The sequence below is a fragment of the Carcharhinus amblyrhynchos genome, chromosome 4, assembly GCF_965287045.1.
Source record: "Carcharhinus amblyrhynchos chromosome 4, sCarAmb.v2.hapA, whole genome shotgun sequence".
Lineage (NCBI taxonomy): Eukaryota > Metazoa > Chordata > Chondrichthyes > Carcharhiniformes > Carcharhinidae > Carcharhinus > Carcharhinus amblyrhynchos.
The window spans coordinates 26985972-27006834 of record NC_137327.1 but is presented as its reverse complement, the minus strand read 5'-3'; positions in this window follow the sequence as shown (position 1 = coordinate 27006834).

The window sequence follows — 20863 nt, the reverse complement described above, 5'->3', positions numbered from 1 at the left end:
GTTCTCCCTGGTTTTAGAAATTCTGCTGGTTAGCTGAAAGCAAGGTCATACCTTTCTGAAGGGGGTATCGAGTGTTACTGGCTAGCCCAGAGTCCTTGGTGTTTTGGGAAGCTGTTCTGACTTCTGACTATTCTGAGTCTATCCAGAAAACTGCAAACTTCATCCAAAGCTCTAATGTCACATGAACATTAGTCTTTGCTGTGTTAAACATGTGAAAAGGATCTTTTATCTACAGGATTCATTTAATTGGAATACATTAGATATATTTGTTAAGGGTTATACATTGTAGTGGTTGTTTTGTTTGTCGTTTGCAATTAACAAGAGTTCTTGCTAACTTTCTTGCTATACATGTCAGCTATATTCTTAAATGAACTTTGTTTGATAAAAACTCCCTAGTGGGTCATTTGACTCATATCTGAAAATAAACCTATCATGCTTATCCTAGCCAAATTCAAGATGCAGAACAAGTGGGCCCCATAAAACACTTTGGAGTGTCTGACCTGAACCATAACAACTGTACAGATTTGTCAGGGCAATATAAGGAATTTGGTCTAAGTGCTGCCAGCTTGGATCAGTGTGCGGAGTCTGCACATTCTCCCTCTGTCTGCGTGGCTTTCCTCCAGGTGCTTCAGTTTTCTCCCACAGTCTGAAAGACGTGCTGGTTAGAAGCATTGGCCATGTTAAATTCTTCCTCAGTGTACCAGAACAGGCACCAGAGTATGGCGGCTAGGGGATTTTCAACTTCACCACAATGTTAATGTAAGCCTACTTATGACACTAATAAAATAATAATTGCCTGAAATTTGCCCTTGTTGGTTACTCTCAGAACGGAAATAGATCTTATTGACATTGATATTTACATATGGTGGTACACTGATGTCCATTTACATCACCTGTTTGGCAAGTGCAGTTGCTGTACTGTGGGCAGAGCTAGTCAGAATTCTAGGGACAGCCTAAAGCTCTGCCAGCCCTACACCCAAATATGACCTCACATGGAAGGGGATGGATGAAAAATGTTCTCCCCTCCTATTGCAATTTTTCAATAGGACCAGAAAGGGGCTGAAGTCCAGTGAAGATGGGTTCTACCTCTATTCCATTCCCCCTCCATTTTTGTCTAAAATTTTGATCAGGATTTTGTGGTAGTAATGATGGTGAAACAGCATTTGCTGTCAATACTCCTTTGAAACTGATAGCAGCTTCTAATGTCTACATGTGTGCAGTTAGACAGGGAAATTAAGGCGTTTGTGTCATTAATGGTATACTTCTCCAAAGGATGTGCCATCCCTATATATTGCAACCAATCAAAGATCATTGAACTGCTAAGTAAACCCATCCTTATCCCATTTGGGTTGCTGTAGAAACACTTGAAAATATACCTTGTTGAATGAGTTACTTAATTCATAATTAATGCTTAAAAAGTCTTATAGGTCCTGACAAAATAATTGTATACTTGTTGAATGTGAAAAATCTCCATTCTGATAATAGATTTCTATATGTTTTAAAGTATTTCTTCTAAATTTATTTTTGGTATTTTAACTTAATCCCATGTTGAAGTCCTTATCGTTCATTTCACTGTCTGTAAAATTTAAGAATTAAAAGTGGGATTCAGTGGCTGTTACTTATTAGTTTGATGTCTGTTAGAGTACCTCATTGTGACTGGCTGCTTACCTTGCGTGATGATATCACTGCTTTTGCAAGCCTGTAGATACCTTTGACTTGACAGCAGATTCAAACTGATGTCGTGAAAAGGGGAGAGTTTGCCACAGAGGTACAGGTATCTTTGCAAGCAGCTTTCTTCAAGGTTAGAGGCAAACTGACTACAAAATTTAAACAGAATATATTAAATTTTGCCATTTCGTCTGTTCATATTTTATTTGACAATATTGACATTCAAACTTCATGAGGATAATACTTTGCACCACTTTATCTCTTCCTATATTTGTCTTACTTTGAAGCTGAATAAATCAGAAGAGAGATGAAGATGACTTGTAATCTGAACTCTGATTACTTTTTAGACAGCAGTGCAAATAAAAATCTTTTTATAGCTTTTAAAAATGCAGTTTGTTAATATCATCCAAAGTTCAGAATTTTATTATGTTCTTAGGCCAATAGGCTTAATAAAAACGTGCAATAAATGTTTTCCTAAATTTACTGAACCTCACTGGCCTCGTTTACAAAAAAAAACATGTTTACAGCTCTGATCTTCAAGATCTGCTCCAAAAGGGAAATCTCAAACTATCAATGCAGTCATAATCCTTAAATCTCTCACATCAGTAGGTGTTAAACAAGCTACATTGATCATTAAGTTCTAAAGTTAACTGGACTCAACATTCTATCAACATCCAGATTAATTCCTTTCTGCTGTTCCTACACTTTTGTCATGTGGCCATTGAATGACTGACATTAGCTAAGTGCTCCTTTGCTAATAGTAATAATTGATAGAAATACTTCCACCAGTCTTACAACATAGAAGAAGTATAAGCAAACCAAAGTTGACATTCAAATTAACTTAAATTTAGATCTCTATAAATTCTTTATTTTTTTCACCACATTGTAAATTTGACCCCAGTATTGGGAAGTTAATTTTTGCAGTTTAAACCTGTCAGGAAAATTTAAACTTTCTGATCATTTTAGTGAAGATATCAATTTCTGTAATAGTACTACTGATGTCAGCATAATAATTTGGAACAGTTAAGGACTTAGTTCATGAATGGCAAACTAATTATCAAAGATACATTTTCAGTTGGTCCACTTTCATTCTATAGCAGATAAAGATTGTGACTTAAGCTTGCAAGCTCCAGTCTTCGATACTCTGAGAAATTAGTAGGATCTCGCTGTTTGCTGTTCTGATGGAAGATGATGTAAAGTAGCTGGAAGATGTGTCTGTGAGCAAGATTTTGTGCATTTTAAAGGGAGATAATTTTGGAACTTGATATAGGACACAACAAGTGCTACTCCATATGAAAGTTGTCCATTAGTAGTTGAAGAGTTATATTCTGATCATTGTGGAAGCTACTTCAATTTCCCTTTCCAGCAACAAGAGAATACATCCAAAATCTTTTCCTCCACCCGACTTCCCTCTGAGTAGGTCGTGGTTCTGTTATAAGATGGGAAAGGCCTGATACCATACTACCACTATACCACAGAGTACATGCTGTCCAAATGTCACCCATAATCAGTGGGCACTGAGAAAATTGATCCAGTGTCCCTTACTCATCTTCAAGTCTTTGTGACAAACCTACCTATTCTGAATACATAAATCTATTGAAGTGTGTTGAACTATGCAAAATTTCAGAATGTATTTCTCGAAATAATGTATGACATTTTTACTAATTCATTGGCTAGGCCAGCATTTATTGCCTATTCTTAATTGTCCTTGAGAAGATGGTGGTGAGATACATTGAACTGCTGGAGGCCACGTGTTGTAGGTACACCACTGTGCAATTAGGAAGTGAGTTCCAAACTTTGACTCAGTGACAGTAAAGGAAAGGTGATATTTTTCCAAGTCAGGATGGTAGGTGGCTTGAAGGGGAACCTCCAGGGAGTGATGTTCCCATTCATCTATTGTTCATGTCCTTCTAGTTGTTAGAAGATGTGGGTTGTAAAGGTACTGTAAAAGGAGCCTTGGTGAGTTGCTGCAGTGCATCTTGTAGATGGTACATACTTGTTATCACTGTGTCGGTGGTGGAGGGACAGAATATTTATGGTGGTGGATAGTGTGCAAGTGAAGAGGGCTGCATTATTCTGGATGGTGTCAACTTTCTTGATTGTTGGAGCTGCACTCATCCAGGCAAGTGCCTTGTGCCTTGTAGATGGTGAACAGGCTTTAAGCTCAGACCTGCTCTTGTAGCCACACCATTTATATAGCTGGTCCAATTCAGTTTTGAATGATAACCCTCAAGATGTTGGTAGTGGGGGATTCAGTAATGGTTATACAACTGAATGTCATGGAGGAAAGTTTAGATTCTTTCTTGTTGGACATGGTCATTGTCTGATACTTGTGTCATGAGATGGTGACTTACTCATCACTTGGAGGCTGTAGACTACAACTCCCAGCATGCCTCGAGAGTTTCCACACCTGTGGAACCAGGCACAGACAGCACATCAGCTGCACAGTATTTTGGAGTTTTGAGTGCATGTTTCAAGAGCAAAAAAATTAAATGGAGCAAAAATCCAATCATGTGACCTGGGAAGGAATGTTGTAATTGGAGAAGAGACCGAGGCAGGGGAGGGAAAAGAAGCTGCAAGCATTTAAAGGGCTTGGGAGAAGCCCTGGAGATTGAGGATCACAGTGAATGTAAGGGATTTTGTGTTGCAGGCCATTGGAGCTAAGATGATCATTTGGAGCAGGAATGAGCTGCTTCTCATGGCTAAAGAGCTGAAGTTGTGCTTGTGAGTTGTTACAGGATACAAACCTGGACATCCAGGGGAACAGCATCTCAGGAGACGAGACTGAACACTATGATGTGGGCCATTGGTGAGACTGCTCGAGTTGGAGTAACTTTTGAAGACAATTCCAAAGCAAGATTTTTGAAGGTGAAAAGTGGAATCCCTCATTAGAGAGTTATAGTCTAAATGAGATTGGTTGACTCTGTGTTTACTAATGAGTCGTTGAGAAATCCACGGAAGCTGTCTTGGTTGCATCTGCCAATGATTGTGCAGTGTAGGGTATTTGATCACAGTTTTCCTGTTAATTTACATTTTAACTTATATTAATGAAATTAGAGTATAAAGTGATTGTTGTAATTTGTTTCATTTTTCTGATTGTGCAAGATTTATTTTTGTTTATTCAAAACTCATGGGCTGTACCCTTATTTTTGGGCTGGTTTGATGATGAGAGTAGAATATTTTTGGAGACCCAAATCACGTTCATGCTGATGTAATAGCATGACGCAATTGTCCCCACCACCTACCATGATGTAATAGATTCCTGCCATTCAATGTCAAGAAAATTATTTCCATATATTAGCATCTTATTATCCAGCCTTTACTACTGAATCGTCATCCCCCCGTGTGAAAGGCCATTCGTATCGGCATGAGGGCAGACCAGCGGGATTCACAACTGGCCTTCCAAGGCATGAGCTGGCTAGCAGACCTCCCAGGGCAGATAAGATGAGCGCATCGCTCAGATGGGAAAAGATCGTGACAGTGTAATGTCCCCTGGCACGATCCAGTGCCCGGGCAGTGCTGGGAGGGCAGGAAGGTTTGTGCTGGGATTCCTGGTTAACCTTTGTTAACTGGGGCGATCTTTAAAAATGGTGCCCAATCTTCAAAATAATTATTCATTTTGAAGGATAGTAGTAAGTGGTATTCCACAAGGATCAATGCTGGGTCCATTGTTATAATTTAATGTCTTTGGAGCATTTCTGGGGTTTTCTTCCTGCTGGCATTTAGGTGTCTGTAGACCTTTCTGCCAGTTGTCCTTTGTTTTTGAACTGTGGCAGCAATGGATTTTCCAAGTTCCCTAACCTTTTGCAGTTAAAGGAAGAGTAGAAATTATACAGGGTGACTGAGATGATGGACAGGGTACCCGAGAGATGTGCTGCACCATCCATTTAATATCTGTATACAAGTATTTGCCCAATGCTTGTGGTGGCTGTTCTTCCTAACAAAATATGTGCTAACAGGGCTGATTAGCAATTTCATGGATGCTTCTTCAGAAGCTCCTTAATTACAGCCTGTTAGGCTTTACATGGAACTACATAAAAGACCGCATGCCAGAACAATCAAAAACCAGCTATATCCACCAAGATGGCCCAATGCTTTCTATAGACCTTGTCCCACCTACCAGGAAATGACTTTGGAGACTACACTTCTTATGTTCTGAATCAACAAAGACGTGCCTTGACATACATATTGGGTTTGCAAAGGAAGGACAATGACGATTATCTGTGAGCTGAAATTTTAAATACACCTCCTTGCTGATATGCTGTCGTGATGAAATGGACAGACATAGAGAGCACTTTCTTTGCAAGCACCTGAAGAATACCACTTTTGCTTCAGCAACCATCAAACAAGAGGATTAAATGCTGGGCTACTTGTTACTATCTGTGTAGGGATTGATAATTGAACATTATAAAAAAAATTTACTAGCTGAAAGAATTGCCTGACAAGATTTCACATTTCACTTGTACTGTACAAATGACTAAAAAAACACAATTGACTAAATATCATCTTCAATTTATAGATGACTGATAATTTACATTGAAACACTGAAAATTGCATTACCTTTTATACTTATCATTCAATGCACTCTCCTGACAATAATAGACTTTGTAGCAAACTGGGTACGGAGAGTGCGCTGGAGGAATATAGAGAGAGTAGGAGGGAGCTAAAAAGGGGAATTAGAAGGGCGAAGAGAGGGCATGAAATGGCTTTGTCTGGTAGGATTAAGGAAAATCCAAAGGCATTTTATTCCTATATTAGGAGCAAGAGAGTAGTTAGAGGGAAAATTGGTCCTCTTAGGGACAAAAGTGGGGAGTTATGTATTGAGTCGGAGGGAATGGGGGAGCTCCTGAATGAATACTTTGTGTCGGTATTCACGAAGGAGAGGGGTTCGGAATCGTGTGGTCTCTTGGAGGGAGCTGAGGATCAGTTGCAGGAAATATCTATTACGAGGGAGGAAGTGCTAGGGCTTTTAGGTAGCGTAAGGAAGGATAAAGCTCCGGGGCCTGGTGGTATTTATCCCAGGCTGCTTAGGGAGGGGAAAGATGAAATTGCTGGGCCTCTGGAGCAAATCTTTGTCTCTTCTTTGGACACAGGTGAGGTCCCAGAAGACTGGAGTGTAGCAAATGTGGTACCGCTGTTTAAAAAAGGTAGTAGGGATAACCCTGGAAATTATAGACCGGTGAGTTTGACATCGGTGGTAGGGAAATTAATGGAAAAAGTACTTAGGGGTAGGATGTATGAGCATTTGGAGCGTTGCGGTCTGATTAGGGATACGCAACATGGCTTTGTTAGAGGGAGGTTTTGCCTTACGAATCTGGTGGAATTCTTTGAGGAGGTGACAAAAATAGTTGACGATGGGAGAGCCGTTGATGTCATCTATATGGATTTCAGTAAGGCGTTTGACAAAGTCCCTCATGGTAGGCTGGTAGAAAAGGTTAAGGCGCATGGGATACGAGGTCAGGTAGCTAGGTGGATTGAGAACTGGCTGGGCAATAGGAGACAGAGGGTAGTTGTGGAGGGGGCCTTTTCGCGCTGGAGGCCAGTGACCAGTGGTGTGCTGCAGGGCTCAGTACTGGGACCTCTCCTCTTTGTAGTCTACATAAATGACTTGGAAGAGAGCGTAGGTGGTGTGATCAGCAAGTTTGCAGATGACACCAAGATAGCAGGGTTGGCGGGTACTGAAGTGGAATGTCAGGTGATACAACAGGATATAGATAGGTTGGTGCATTGGGCAGATAGGTGGCAGATGGAATTTAATCCTGACAAATGCGAGGTGATGCATTTTGGATGGAATAATGCAGAGAGGAGCTATGTGATAAAAGGTAGACCGATTAGGAGTATAGAAATACAGAGGGACCTGTGAGTGCAGGTTCACAAATCCATGAAGGTTGCGACACAAGTGGAGAAGGTTGTTAGGAAGGCTTACGGAATGCTAGCCTTTATAGGAAGGGGTATAGAGTATAAAAGCTGCCGTCTAATGCTTCAGTTGTATAGAACGTTGGTTAGACCGCATTTGGAGTACTGCGTCCAGTTCTGGTCACCTTACTACCGGAAGGACGTGGAGGCTCTGGAGAGGGTTCAGAGGAGGTTTACCAGGATGTTGCCTGGCATGGAGGGGCTGGGTTATGAGGAAAGGTTGGAGAAACTGGGACTTTTCTCCTTGGAAAGACGGAGGTTGAGGGGGGACATGATAGAGGTATATAAGATACTGAAAGGAATAGATAGAGTCAATAGTGAGAGACTGCTCCCTAGACTGGGTACAAATACGAGAGGTCATGATTTAAGGGTGAGGGGGGAGAGGTATAATTTGGATGTGAGAGGAAGGTTCTTTACGCAGAGAGTTGTGGGGGTATGGAACGCGCTACCGAGTAGGGTGGTGGAGGCAGGAACATTGGACTCGTTTAAGGTTCAGTTAGACAGACACATGAGTGAAACGAGGATGGAGGGTTATAGTAGGGGCTATTAAATAAGGTCAGAACCTCGGGAGACACCGGAAATGCAGACTTGTAAGTTAACGTTTTTGTCTTTTTATTCCGCAGGTGGAGGTCCACCTCGTTGTCAAACGAGGGGCATGCACACGATGGGTCGTGCGTGGGCTGCCCTTGGAGGTTCCGGGAGTGGCCTAGTACTTCGTGTCGGTGTGTGTGCTTGATCACGGACCGGTAGATGGGCGCCGCAACAGCTCGGTGACTAGCACTGCTGGCTGTGCAGATACATGGATTTGGGCCTGTGTCTGTGGGAGTTTGTGCATTCTCCCTGTGGTTGCGTGGGTTTCCTCCGGGCACTCCAGTTTCCTCCCACACCCCAAAGGTGTGCTCTTAAGCTGATTGGTTTACCAAATTGACACTATTCTCCCCTGAATCTGGCTAAGTTAGGGGCTCCATTCGTAGACACGCAGGGTAGAATAGGTGTAGGGTGATGCGGCGGCGCGGGCTCGTTGGGCCGAAGGGCCTGTTTCCCGTGCTGGGTTGTTCTTTGTTCTTTGTTCAAACATTCCACAATTACTCCGAGCTTCCAATGGGTTACATATCTCCCTTTCATTAAATAGTAACCTAAGGGACCATTTCCAGACACTTTCCTTAGATTTCACAAAGTTCTTTTTTTTAATCCACCACTAGCAATAAATCTTACTCTGATGGTTCTTCTTCCCCCTTGTCATGCCAGGTCAAATCTCAGAATCCATAGAAGGCTGCAGGATCCAATTCCATCCAACATCCGGTTATAGGAGTGCACAAGATCAAAGTAGTTTTTTCCCTCTGATGGCCACACAGAACTGCTGCTTATCCATGAAATTCATTGATTTGGAGGGAAGACTGTAACCTGATCTCAAAAAAGGCTTCCTCTGCCTTCTTTCCCATGGCAACATGGAACATAGCAACTTAGTATCTCAGATACTAAGGCTGGTTAGAAAGAACATAAGAACATAAGAACATAAGAAATAGGAGCAGGAGTAGGCCATCTAGCCCTTCCAGCCTGCCCCGCCATTCAATAAGATCATGGCTGATCTGTTGTGGCTCAGTTCCACTTTCCCGCCCTCTCCCCATAACCCTTAATCCCCTCTCTTATCAAGAACCCATCAACCCGCTTCTTAAAAATATTTAGCGAGGCAGCCTCCACCACTTCAACGGGCAGAGAATTCCAGAGATTCACCACCCTTTGAGTGAAGAAGTTCCTCCTCAACTCCGTTCTAAACTGCCTCCCCTTTATCTTGAGGCCTTGACTCAATTCCCTTTTTATCGCACAACTGGTTATAACTCACTGAGCAGGATTTTCTGGCCTCCCTTCAGAGCGTATTTTCCAATGACTTAGGCAGTCCCACCATTGGCTGGTCCCACTGATGTCAATGGAGTATTGCATGTCCCACACCCTCTGGCACCGGGTAATGCTTCACAGGGGTGGCTGCCAACGGCGGAACCGAAAGATTCCACTGACGGGAAGGGCTATAGAATTTCAGCCAACACCTACAACACCTTTCTGGGACTTTGGGAAGCTCAAAGTAGAGCCTGATGATAAACTCTGAGACTACTGCCATTGTCTCCAAGCATAAATACTATACACCTTCCTTCCAGCAAAAAATATCTAAACCTTTCTTTGATCTCAAATAATCAAATCACCCAGGTTTACTGTTTGGCAGACTTCGGAACAGGTTGCATGATCATCTTCATTTGCTCTAAATTTAAAGGTACAGCCTCAAAATAATCTTATAAACCACATATTTGTAACATATTACAGATGGTATTAAATTTCAGTTTCACCTGCTGGACTCATTTATTTTAAAAAGAGTGGCTTCTACTATTAAAACATAGACACAGATTTAAGATAGCTGCCAGAGGTAACCTGACATGTCTACAACTGCAAGTTGATCAAGCTTGTGTAAATGTGATTTACAACTGAAACATGTTGAGACAACCCTCCTGTGGCAAGGATTACTTTAAAGTAGGACTCAAACTTAAAATGGCTGTTTGAATTATTATTACAGCTACATTTTAATTCCATCAGGCTGGAGACAGGGTGGGGGGGGGGGGCATGGAAATATCACCTTCTCATCCCACTAGCTGCTGGGTGGGGTAAGCTGGTAAGATCGTGAGAGGGGCAGAAAATTGGGTTCATGCCCAATTTCATGCCTCTCGCAATCTTACAACACAAATATCCAGTGAGATCAGCCTCACACCTGAAAATGGCATGAGGCTCATCTCAATATTTAAACTCTAGGGTAAATAGAATTTAAATATTACAAGTGAGCCAGGACAGAATTGTCTGGGTTTGCTTGCCTTAATGACTTCACCAGGGAGAATCATGGGCGGGGGTGACCAGTGCCAGCCTGGCACTGTCAGCTTGGTACACTAGCAATGCTCACTGGGCAGCAGCAAGGGGGTGAGGCCTGAACTAGAGTGGAGTAACTGGAATCCAGAGGTGAATGCTGCTCACACTGTGGTGATCAATTAGTCCATTGGGGAAGGGGGTATTGGCCAACCACATTGGGGGGCATACGGCCAGCCCTTGTGCGTCAGTGGCGGAAATTGGACAGTTCATGCGGGGTTGATCCACTGGCATGTGTGATCTGTTGCACAGAACAGAGAGATCTGTGCGTGCGTAATTGCGCCCTCTGTTGTAATCCGCCGGCTATCAGGTCAGCCTCGCCCCTCACAGCTAGCGGGAAGTAGTCGTTACTTCATTTTTTTTTCCTCAACATGTGATACGATTGAATTTTTAAGTTTCCAAAATATCAGTACGATTTTCTCCTGTTTCCACGCTCGTTCAACACTTAGACACTTAGAATTTTTTTGATAACATCCCCCCATAGAGCCTACAGAGACAATGGCCACCTTGGAAGTATTGATATTCTTCATCATTGAATCCCTATAGTGCAGAAGAATGCCATTCAGCCCATCAAGCCTGCATTCACGACAATCCCACCCAGGCCCTATCCCCATAATCCAATGTTTTTACCCTGCTAATCCCCTGACATTAAGGGGCAATTTAATATGGCCAATCCACCTAATCTGCACATCTTTGGACCATGGGAGGAAACCCATGCAGACACTGGGAGAACATGTAAACTCCACACAGACAGTCATCCAAGGCTGGATTTGAACCCGGGTCACTGGTGTTGTGAAGCAGCAGTGCGAATGGTAATTTTCCATATCACTTGATTTTACTCTCCGCTAAGTCAATGGAGAGTAATGTTGATCACGATATAAATCATAGAAAGCATTCTTTCTGGTTGTATCACAGCTTGATATGGCTCCTGCTCCGCTCAAGACTGCAAGAAACTACAAAAGATTGTGAATGTAGCCCAATCCATCACGCAAACCAGCCTCCCATCCATTGACACTGTCTACATTTCCCGTTGCTTTGCAAAGTAGCCAGCATAATTAAAGACTGCACACACCCCAGATGTTCTCTCTTCCATCTTCTTCTGTCAGGAAAAAGATACAAAAATCTGAGGTCACGTACCAACCGACTCAAGAACAGCTTCTTCCTTGCTGCCATCAGATTTTTGGATGGACCTACCTAGCATTAAGTTGATCTTTTGCTGCACCCTAGCTATGACTGTTACAAAGCATTTTGACTCTCTCGTTTCTTTCTCTATGAATGGTATGCTTTGTCTGTATAGCGCACAAGAAACAATACTTTTCACTGTATGCTAATGTGTGTGACAATAATAATAAATCAAATAAAAACAATCCCAATACCAACCCCACCCTGTCCACCAGGTTTTCCACCTAGTAATTAAGATAAAATTGTGCTGATTAACTTAGCTGATGATTATTTCAAAGCCTGAATCACTTCAATATTTCTGAGAATACCTGCCCTCTGATTACTCTTCAGCTGCTAGTGAAAACTCCCCTGTATGCTTGTGTCCTGATTTCCTACTCCCCAAATCTCAAGAACCATTAAAACCATTGCATCCTTCAACTATGTCAAACTGTGGCTGTTTCTGAATAACCAATTGTGAAATGCACAGCCTGTAACAATATTTCTGGAGACCCTCTCTAGCATATGCTCTAGAACTGCAATCTACTCCAACACCTACTTGGCCTCTTTTAAGGTCAAACCAAATAAACAAACTCAACTTAAATCAGGACAAAGTAAAAGGGGCAGCTCCCCAAAAGGAGGGGGAACAGCCTGAACAAAATCAAAGTACAAAGGAAACTTGAAAACATCAAATTAAAATGTGATTATTAGGCCCAAAAATGTCCTGCGGTGCCCAATGGGCGCGGAAGGCATCAACTGTGTCTGTGGACACCGCATGCTCCCTCTCCAGGGACACCTGGCCATGAACATAGCCACGGTAGATGGACGGCCCTCTTGATTGCCCGCTGCCTGGACCTGTAAAAGGCCCAGGGCAGGTTCACGAGGAGGTCGCCATCCCAACCTGACCCTCTCTGCATCAGGTGTCCGTAGATCAGTAGTGTGGGACTGAAGTGCAAACAAAACATTAATAAAAGGTTCTTCAGGAAACCAAAAAGGAAGTGCAACCTAAGACATGAAACATAGACAAGGTCTACAAACTCCACAAGGCCACAGAAGGGGCAAGCTTTGGAGCCTGTGCACCAGTGAATCTTATGATTGTACAGAACTGCTGCATGCGTCACCCTCAGCATCTGCTTGATAGCACCTGCACCTCTGCTTGGTCAGTTGCTGGAATTATCACCCATGATAGAAAGTGGAAAAACATGTCACCCAAGATTAAAAATGCAGCTCATTGCATGCTTAGTTGAGGAATGCTGGATGGATGCTTTAAATGCAAGATGAGTGTCATTGGAAACAAGCAAATAGAATGACGGGGTGCTTTCTCCCCGCTGCCTAGCTATAATGCTGAAGCTAATGTTCTGCTATATGGGGTGTTAGTAACTTGGCTGTACATGCTAAATGGGTGTTGGTGACCTGGCATAAGCATTTCTTTACTATCCCTGTCTTGATTTATAAAAACTTCTTGTGACTGTATCAAAGGAACCTGATTCTTAAAAGTTGAGGATAGTGCTGTGATGACTATCATTTCCAGAGAGAAAAAGTAGTTCTTGAAGATAAACATGGCCTGAGAAATTCATGTAGCAGTTGTTAGGGACCAGATCAGAAACTCCAAGGTATGCTATGAAGTTAGTCAAGACCCCAACTTTATTTGATTTTAGCAATATGGCGAGCATAAGGTGTTTCTCTCCAGGTATGATTCAATTGACCCACTAGGAAGCGTTTATTAAAACAACCTTTATTTAAGAACACAGAATATAGCAAAAATAATTAGCATATCTTTTACCAATCAAAATTCTTAAACGTGACAAAGTATAATTCTTAATAGCTATCCTTAAACATGGTCCCAATTTAAGTAATATCACATCAACATAAATCCTACTTCAGATCCAATTAACACCAGAAGCAAATATGTTCACACGAATGCTAAATTTCCAGCTTTTTAACCCCTCTAGACAAATACAGAAAGTTGGCCTTCTGACTCCCAGGCAACAATTTCCAGAGAAGGATATATCCTTGAAGAGCAGAATCTCTAAGAAAGAGTTTCTGGCAAACCTCAGAGAGACTCAGAGACTTATATCTCCTTTCTACAACTCCCAAAAAGCAATAGAACTGGGTTTCTCTCTGTGAGCCTAATCCAACCTAGTCATATGACCTTACCTGTCAATCAATCTAATCAAGCCCCACTCTGAAAAACTCCAGGGAAATCACAAAATTAACAACCCAGCATTATCCCAGATCAATACAAATATTTTAGCAATTAAAATCCATTGTGCTGCTGCAGAGAAAACAGCACCGACAATAAAACAAACCGCTAAAACAGTTTAAAAACACAAGAAATATGATCCAAATACACTTAAGGGTACAGATGAAGTGGCACAGTGGTTAGCACTGCTGCCTCACAGCGGTAGGATACCAGGTTCGATCCCTGGCTTGCGTCACTCTCTGTGTGGAGGTCGCACATTCTCCCCGTGTCTGCATATGTTTCCTCAGGGTGTTCCAGCTTCCTCCCACAGTCTGAAAGATATGCTGGTTAGGTGCATTGATCCAAACAGGCACTGGAGTGTGGTGACGAGGGGACTTTCACAATAACTTCATTGCAGTGTTAATGTAAGCCTTACTTGTGACTAATAAATACATCCTCAATATCAGCTTTAGAGAAGCAACGTTTTTTGATGCAGACCTTCTGAGAAAGGTTCTCTTATAACCCCATGTATGGGGTTGGGGAGTCATTGTGGCTGACTGCATTCTTTTCCTCTGCTGCCTGATTCTCCTAAACTCCAACCTGTACTGCTCTTCCACCTTCATTATAATAACATTGATTGCAATGCCCAAGGAGAATATCATAGCTGTTCTTGGACATTCAGGGTCGTACCCTTCCCAAGAATTGCAGACAAAGATGAGTTGATAGAACTTAAGAATTGAGTGAAAAAGACAGTAATTAAGTTAAACTGGATGAATGTTGATGAGAAGTGCAGAACTTTAAACTTAGCATTCTTAGAAGTGGTAATTAATTAAAAGAAGCAACTTAGGCCTGGATTGTTGACTGATTGCCTTGCATTTCTGCATTGATGTAAACCTGCCAAGTTGTGTATTTACAGATTTTTCTCTTTCTTTGTTCAGATTTCTAGCATTTTCAGTCACATGCTTCCTGTTGCTCATTTTCTCTGATTACATGCTGGTGATGGAGGAAACGGGCAGGCATTGGGTCCAGAAATACTTTAGATTGTATGACCCAATGATTTCAGGTCTCCGAAGAAGTGATTTCAGGTCTTTAGAAGAAAAGTCAGAAGATAAAGTTTGAAGACTTAAAAACTCTTCAGTCTGCTTTGATCATATGCCACAGTCAACGACAGTGCCTGACATCTATGGTTATAATTTTATCCTTTCCCCATAACCTTAAATTCCCTTACTGATGAAGAATCTATCTCAGCTTTAAATATTCACAAGGACTCTAGTACACCTTGCCACAGAGAGCTGTGGAAGCAGAGTCCTTGTGAATATTTAAAGCTGAGATAGATTTTTCATCAGTAAGGGAATTTAAGTCTTTAGTACACCTTGCCACAGAGAGCTGTGGAAGCAAAGACTCTCAACCCTCAGAGAAGAAATTTCTCCTCATCTCAGTTTTAAATTGGCATCCCTTTAATCTGAGACTATGCCCTCTGGTCGTAGACTCTCCCACGAGGGGAAACATCCTCACAGCATTTACCCTGTCAAGCCACTTCAGAATCCCATAAGTTTCAAGAAGATCACCTCTCATTTCCAATACACAGACCATTTCATCCAGAAGCGAATGAAGGGTTGTCTTATTAAAATATTGTGCTCTTCTGCACCTTTCCAATGCCGTACTTTGGGATGCCTCTTCCTATTTCTCCAATGTTAGACATTCTTCATAAGTGCCATAACATCTCACAAGCTATCAATAACAGTTAATTCTCTCTCAAAACTTTCACCATTGTACTTACCCAAGGCTTTCCGAAATTTTTTTGCAATTTTCAATCATTCCTTGGTTTTTTTTTACACTTAAACTTTTATTTATTAATACCACAAAATTTGAGATTATAAAATCTCAGAAACATTAAAAAAACATGATTATTCCTTATGTTCATTTGTAGCAGGCGGATGGAGTAGGAGTCCTATTGCAGGTATCTTGTCCGTCCCATCTCACCTCAGGTACTAATGGAAAAAAAGAGGCTGAGTGAGAGAAGCAGGGGCATGGGCAGCTTTCAAATCCACAGGGGATTCAGTGTTGCCCCATCATCTCAGATACATCATCTAAAGTCAAGGTGACAGCTATGCTGGAAAGGTCACCTGGGGTTCCCACAGCCTGCTGGAAATTCTTAAACCCCCTGTTGTCTTCATCCCAGAGTGGAGTGGAAGATGCAGTGCCCATCACACTCATAGGGAAACTCTTGGATTCTGAAGGAGAAGGATAAGGACAATGTTCTTGGGCGAGGATGCTCAAATCAGCATTTGGCAGGGTATCAGGTGATCGACTCAGCAAGGTTGAATCTGCAAGTGGTTCGGTATTAGGTGCCAACTTCCCTTCTTACCAGCGCAATGAGTGTTCACAAAAAAAGTTGCCAGCTTTCTGACAACTGAGCATGCTGGCACAGTTGCTAGTATTGCTGCCTCACAATGCCAGGGGCCTGGGTTCAATTCCCAGCTTGGGACATTGTGCACATTCCGTGCAGACATTCTTCCCATGTCTGCATGGGTTTTCACCAGGTGCTCTGGTTTCCTCCCACAGTCTGAAAGATAGATGCATTGGCCAGGCTAAATTCTCCCTCAGTGTACCCAAACAGGCACCAAAGTGTGGCGATGAGAGGATTTTCACAGTAACTTCATTGCTGAATTAATGTAAGCCTACTTGTGATGCTATATAAGTAAACTTCAAAAACTTTAAACTGCCATTATTGTCAGTTACACTGCACTCCCAGTTGGAGTGTTCAGTTAACAAAAACAGAAAAACGCTGGAAAATTTCAGCAAGTCTGACAGCATCTGTGGAGAGAGAATAGAGCCAATGTTTCAAGTCTAGCGGACTATTTGGAGAGAAGAGCAGTACTTCTTTAGAGAAGGCATTCCTAGGAGAGAAGTGGCAGTGAGTTAAATACTAAGATAAAAGCAAAATACTAAGGATGCTGGAATCTGAAACAAAAACAGAAAGATGCTGGAAAATCTCAGCAGGTTTGACAGCATCTATGGAGCGAGAGTAGAGCCAACCTTTCGAGTCAGATGACCCTTGGTCAGAGCAGTGTTGGTGGAGGGGTGTAGTTTTCGCTGTGCATTTGTCGGTGGCTCCCTTCAGTTGTAGCCGAGATATTGGCAAACTGGCCAGAACTGGACAAAGACATCCCAAAACCATCAGCAACAAAACCTCTGCCCAGTGTCGAACTCATACTTGCCTTGAAACTGTAGCACCAGATCCCACCTCTGCCGCTACATTATTGCGATGTTACAGGGAGTTAGGTGCACCAATGCAAGCCCAGAGGACCAAATATGGTGGAGGGTGAGTGTTCTCCCGTCTTACAGTGCAACACCGGGATGAATAGCTTCCTGTAGTTTCGGAACAGTAATATTAAACCCATAATTATAACCTAGGTAGCACACAGCCACTCGATACGGGATGTGGGATGTTGGCTATTTCAACCAAATTTACTGCCAAATTGAAACATAAGAATATGAACCTTTTAATAGTTCAGGCAATATTTAATAAATAACGGTATGCAAGAAACTGCAGGTGCATAAATGGTTCGAATAAATGACTCGTTTAACAGAAGTTGACGGTAGGACGAGAAAGAAGCCTTTTGGTACACAGAGAGTTAATGCAGTGAGGGCGGAGAGAATGCTCTGAGCCCACTGAAATGCTGCTGCGGAAAACGGCAATGTAGGATCCTTTCTGATAATTTACAAAATATACAGATACATCTACCCTTATCACTTTAACCCCTCGAATCGTTCTTCACTTATAACCGCTTTGAGGTGCGAGAGGGTGAGTGATCGATAATTAATGTAAATATTACTGTTCCGTGCAATTTCATAAGATGTCAGAAATCGAACTAAGCTTGGCTTCGAATTAGAAAAAGTTAGTTCATTGCTGATAGTAATATTTGGAAAGTTAAATAAAGCATAAGTTTTATTTTACACGCTTCTGCACGAAAGTCTTTCGAACTGGGACGATTACAATATTAAGTTCACTGTTGACACATCACTATTTTGCGAGCTGTTAACGCTCAGAGGAAACACGACTCTCAATTTGCTGCAGACGTCCACACATGATTGCAATATTTTCAATTAAACGTGTCTACCAATCCTAATTAATCCCAATGCATCGTTACTGGTCAAACAAAAACGATGTTATAAGTCGATAGTTATATAGATAATTGTTTTGAAAAAAAGGAGCGAATTATTGTCAGCACATTTTTAAACATTAGCAGTCTATTATTGCAACTTGAAGAGTTCTGAAATAACTATATTTTCCTATGGCTGGAAGTAGTCATTATCTGTTATTTATTAAGAGAGCGTGAAGCTTTGTTGAGCGTTCCCCCCATCACATTGGGTCGAGAAAAAGGATGCGTTTGTTTTAAAGGTGCAAGATTTCTATTGTAAATAAAAATTGAAAATGCTGGATGAATTCGTCAGGTCTGGCAGCACCTGCTGAGGGAGAAATGTGGATGGCAATGCATTTAGTTAGGAGGAATAGGAGATCTTTTATTACTTGGACGATGGAAAAAGGGATCTTGGAGGACAAGCAGCCCAATCACCAAAAGCTGTGCCATTAAAAAAAACACTAGGTTTCAATTGAAAAATATATTTGGCATAACTTACCTGTCTTGGAAACCTTGGTTCGACCAGATTTGGAGCATTGCATGTAACTCTACTACTAAGATTATAGAAAGCACATAGAAGCATTGGAGAGAGTGCAGAGAATATTTACAAAGGTGATTTTCATATCATCGAATCCATTGACCTTTCTTCAGAACTGTTTTATTTTTGTTTTTATTTCTAAGAGCTTTCGTTACACGTAACTTGGCTACAATCACATCAGCGATGGTCAGTTTGTGGGTCTCCGAGGAATCTCTCACTTGCCTCTGACTGCAAACTGAGAGGCGACCTCACCTGGCGTTGGCAGGCACGGGACACAAAATGCTGCCTGGGTGAACTTCGATTAAAGCTCAGAATTTAAATGTTTAAGCATGAGCATGAATGCAGAATTTTTATCCTGTTGCATACATCTCGTAGCGTATTCCACTCCCATTCTGCGATGAGGAATTGAGGTTTGAGACCGAAATCTTCCTTTGGGAGGGAGCAGGTGGACGGTGCATGTGCTGTCACGCGCCAGTGGCGAGCAGGCGAGGGGAAAGCGATTAGGTGTTGTACAGAGAAAGCTGCAGTCGTTTGCTGCGTTTTGACCAACGTAGAATCACTTATTCAGACACTAACGGCGGGGTAGGTGAATATGGTGCGTTTTCTAACTATTCTTCCTATTTCCAGACAGCCAAAAACGAGTAAAAACTGGTTAAAATTAGTTGTGTGTAAACGGTACTTTGGTCACAGTGGTAGAAGGTGGGAAGTGGCGCCTGCTCCACAAGCATTATAGTGCTGAGATCTCACCCCCTGCTCACAGGTTACATCAGTGATTCCAACTTTGGAATCAAGAGGGCTCAGTAAATTTGTGGATGAAGGCATTCGATTCTCGGCCTCAGGTCACTGTCTGTGAGGAGTCTGCACATTCTCCCTGTGTCTGTGTGGGTTTCCTCCCACAGTCCAAACGACGTGCCGGTTAAGTGCATTGGCTGTGCTAAATTCTCCCTCAGACTACCCGAACAGGTGCTGGAGTATGGTGACTAGGGGATTTTCACAGTAACTTTTTTGCAGTGTTAATGTAAGCCTACTTGTGACACTTCTAAATATCTTTAAAATGGGGGGTGTTGGTCATGACTGAGGAGGACTACCACAAATTAGAATAGGCAATTGGCAAGTACAGTTCACACAGAAAAGAAAAGACTACATTTAGGGAGGTCATTTATTTCTTGCAAAAGGTAAGTCTGGGTGGGGTAGAGGGAAAATGGATTGTAGAGTATAAACATACCAATCACTAAAAGCTGTGTTATTAAAAAAACACTAGATTTTAATTTAAAAGTTATGTCCAAACCTGTCTTGAACCTTGATTTGACCACATTTGGAATTTTGCACATAGTTCTGATTTTCATAAGAGGATTTGGGGATTTTTGCAGTAACTTCATTGCAGTGTTAATGTAAGCCTACTTGTGACTAATAAATAAATTTTATATTTTGAAAGCATCTAGAGGGACTGGAGAGAATGCGGAGAATATTTACAAGGATGATATCAAAAATGCATGGGTATACGTTGTTTGGAAAGGATTGACCAACTAGGTCTTGTTTCTCTTGAATAACAATAAAGCTGAGGCATTTCCTAAAAGAGGTTTGTAAAAATATGAAAGGTTTTGGTAGAGTGAATGCTGAGAGAACAAAACAAAGGACGTTGTCATTGACTTCAGGAAGCATAGTTGGAAAGATGCCCCTGTCTACATCAATGGGGATGAAGTAGGAATCGTCAAGAGCTTCAAGTTTGTAGGTGTCTAGATTACCAACAATAATCCTGGTCCTCCCATGCTGACACTTTAATAAAGAAAGCCCACCAACACCTCTACTTTCTCAGAAGACCAAGGAAATTTCGCACGTCAGCTACGATTCTCATCAACTTTTACAGATGCACCATAGAAAACATTCTTTCTGGTACTATCACAGCTTGATAGGGCACCTACTGTGCCCAAGACTGTAAGAAACTACAGAAGGTCGTGAATGTATCATGCAAACCAACCTCCCGTCCATTGCCTGTCTACACCTCCCACTGCCTCAGAAAAGCAGCCAGTGTAATTAAAGACCCCGTACACCTGGGACATTCTCTCTTTCTGCCTTCTTCCTTGGGGGGGAAAGGATACAAAAATCTGAGGTCATATACTAACCGACTCATGAACGGCTTCTTTCCTGCTGCCTTTCAGAGTTTTGAACGGACCAACCTTACATTAAGTTAATCTTTCTCTGTGACTGTAACATTACATTCAGCACTCTTTTGTTTTCTTTATGAACGGTATACTTTGTACAGCATGCAAGAAACAATACTTTTCATTAATACATGTGACAATAATAAATCAAACCAAAAAAAAATGTAATTACAGATCATCAATACAAGAT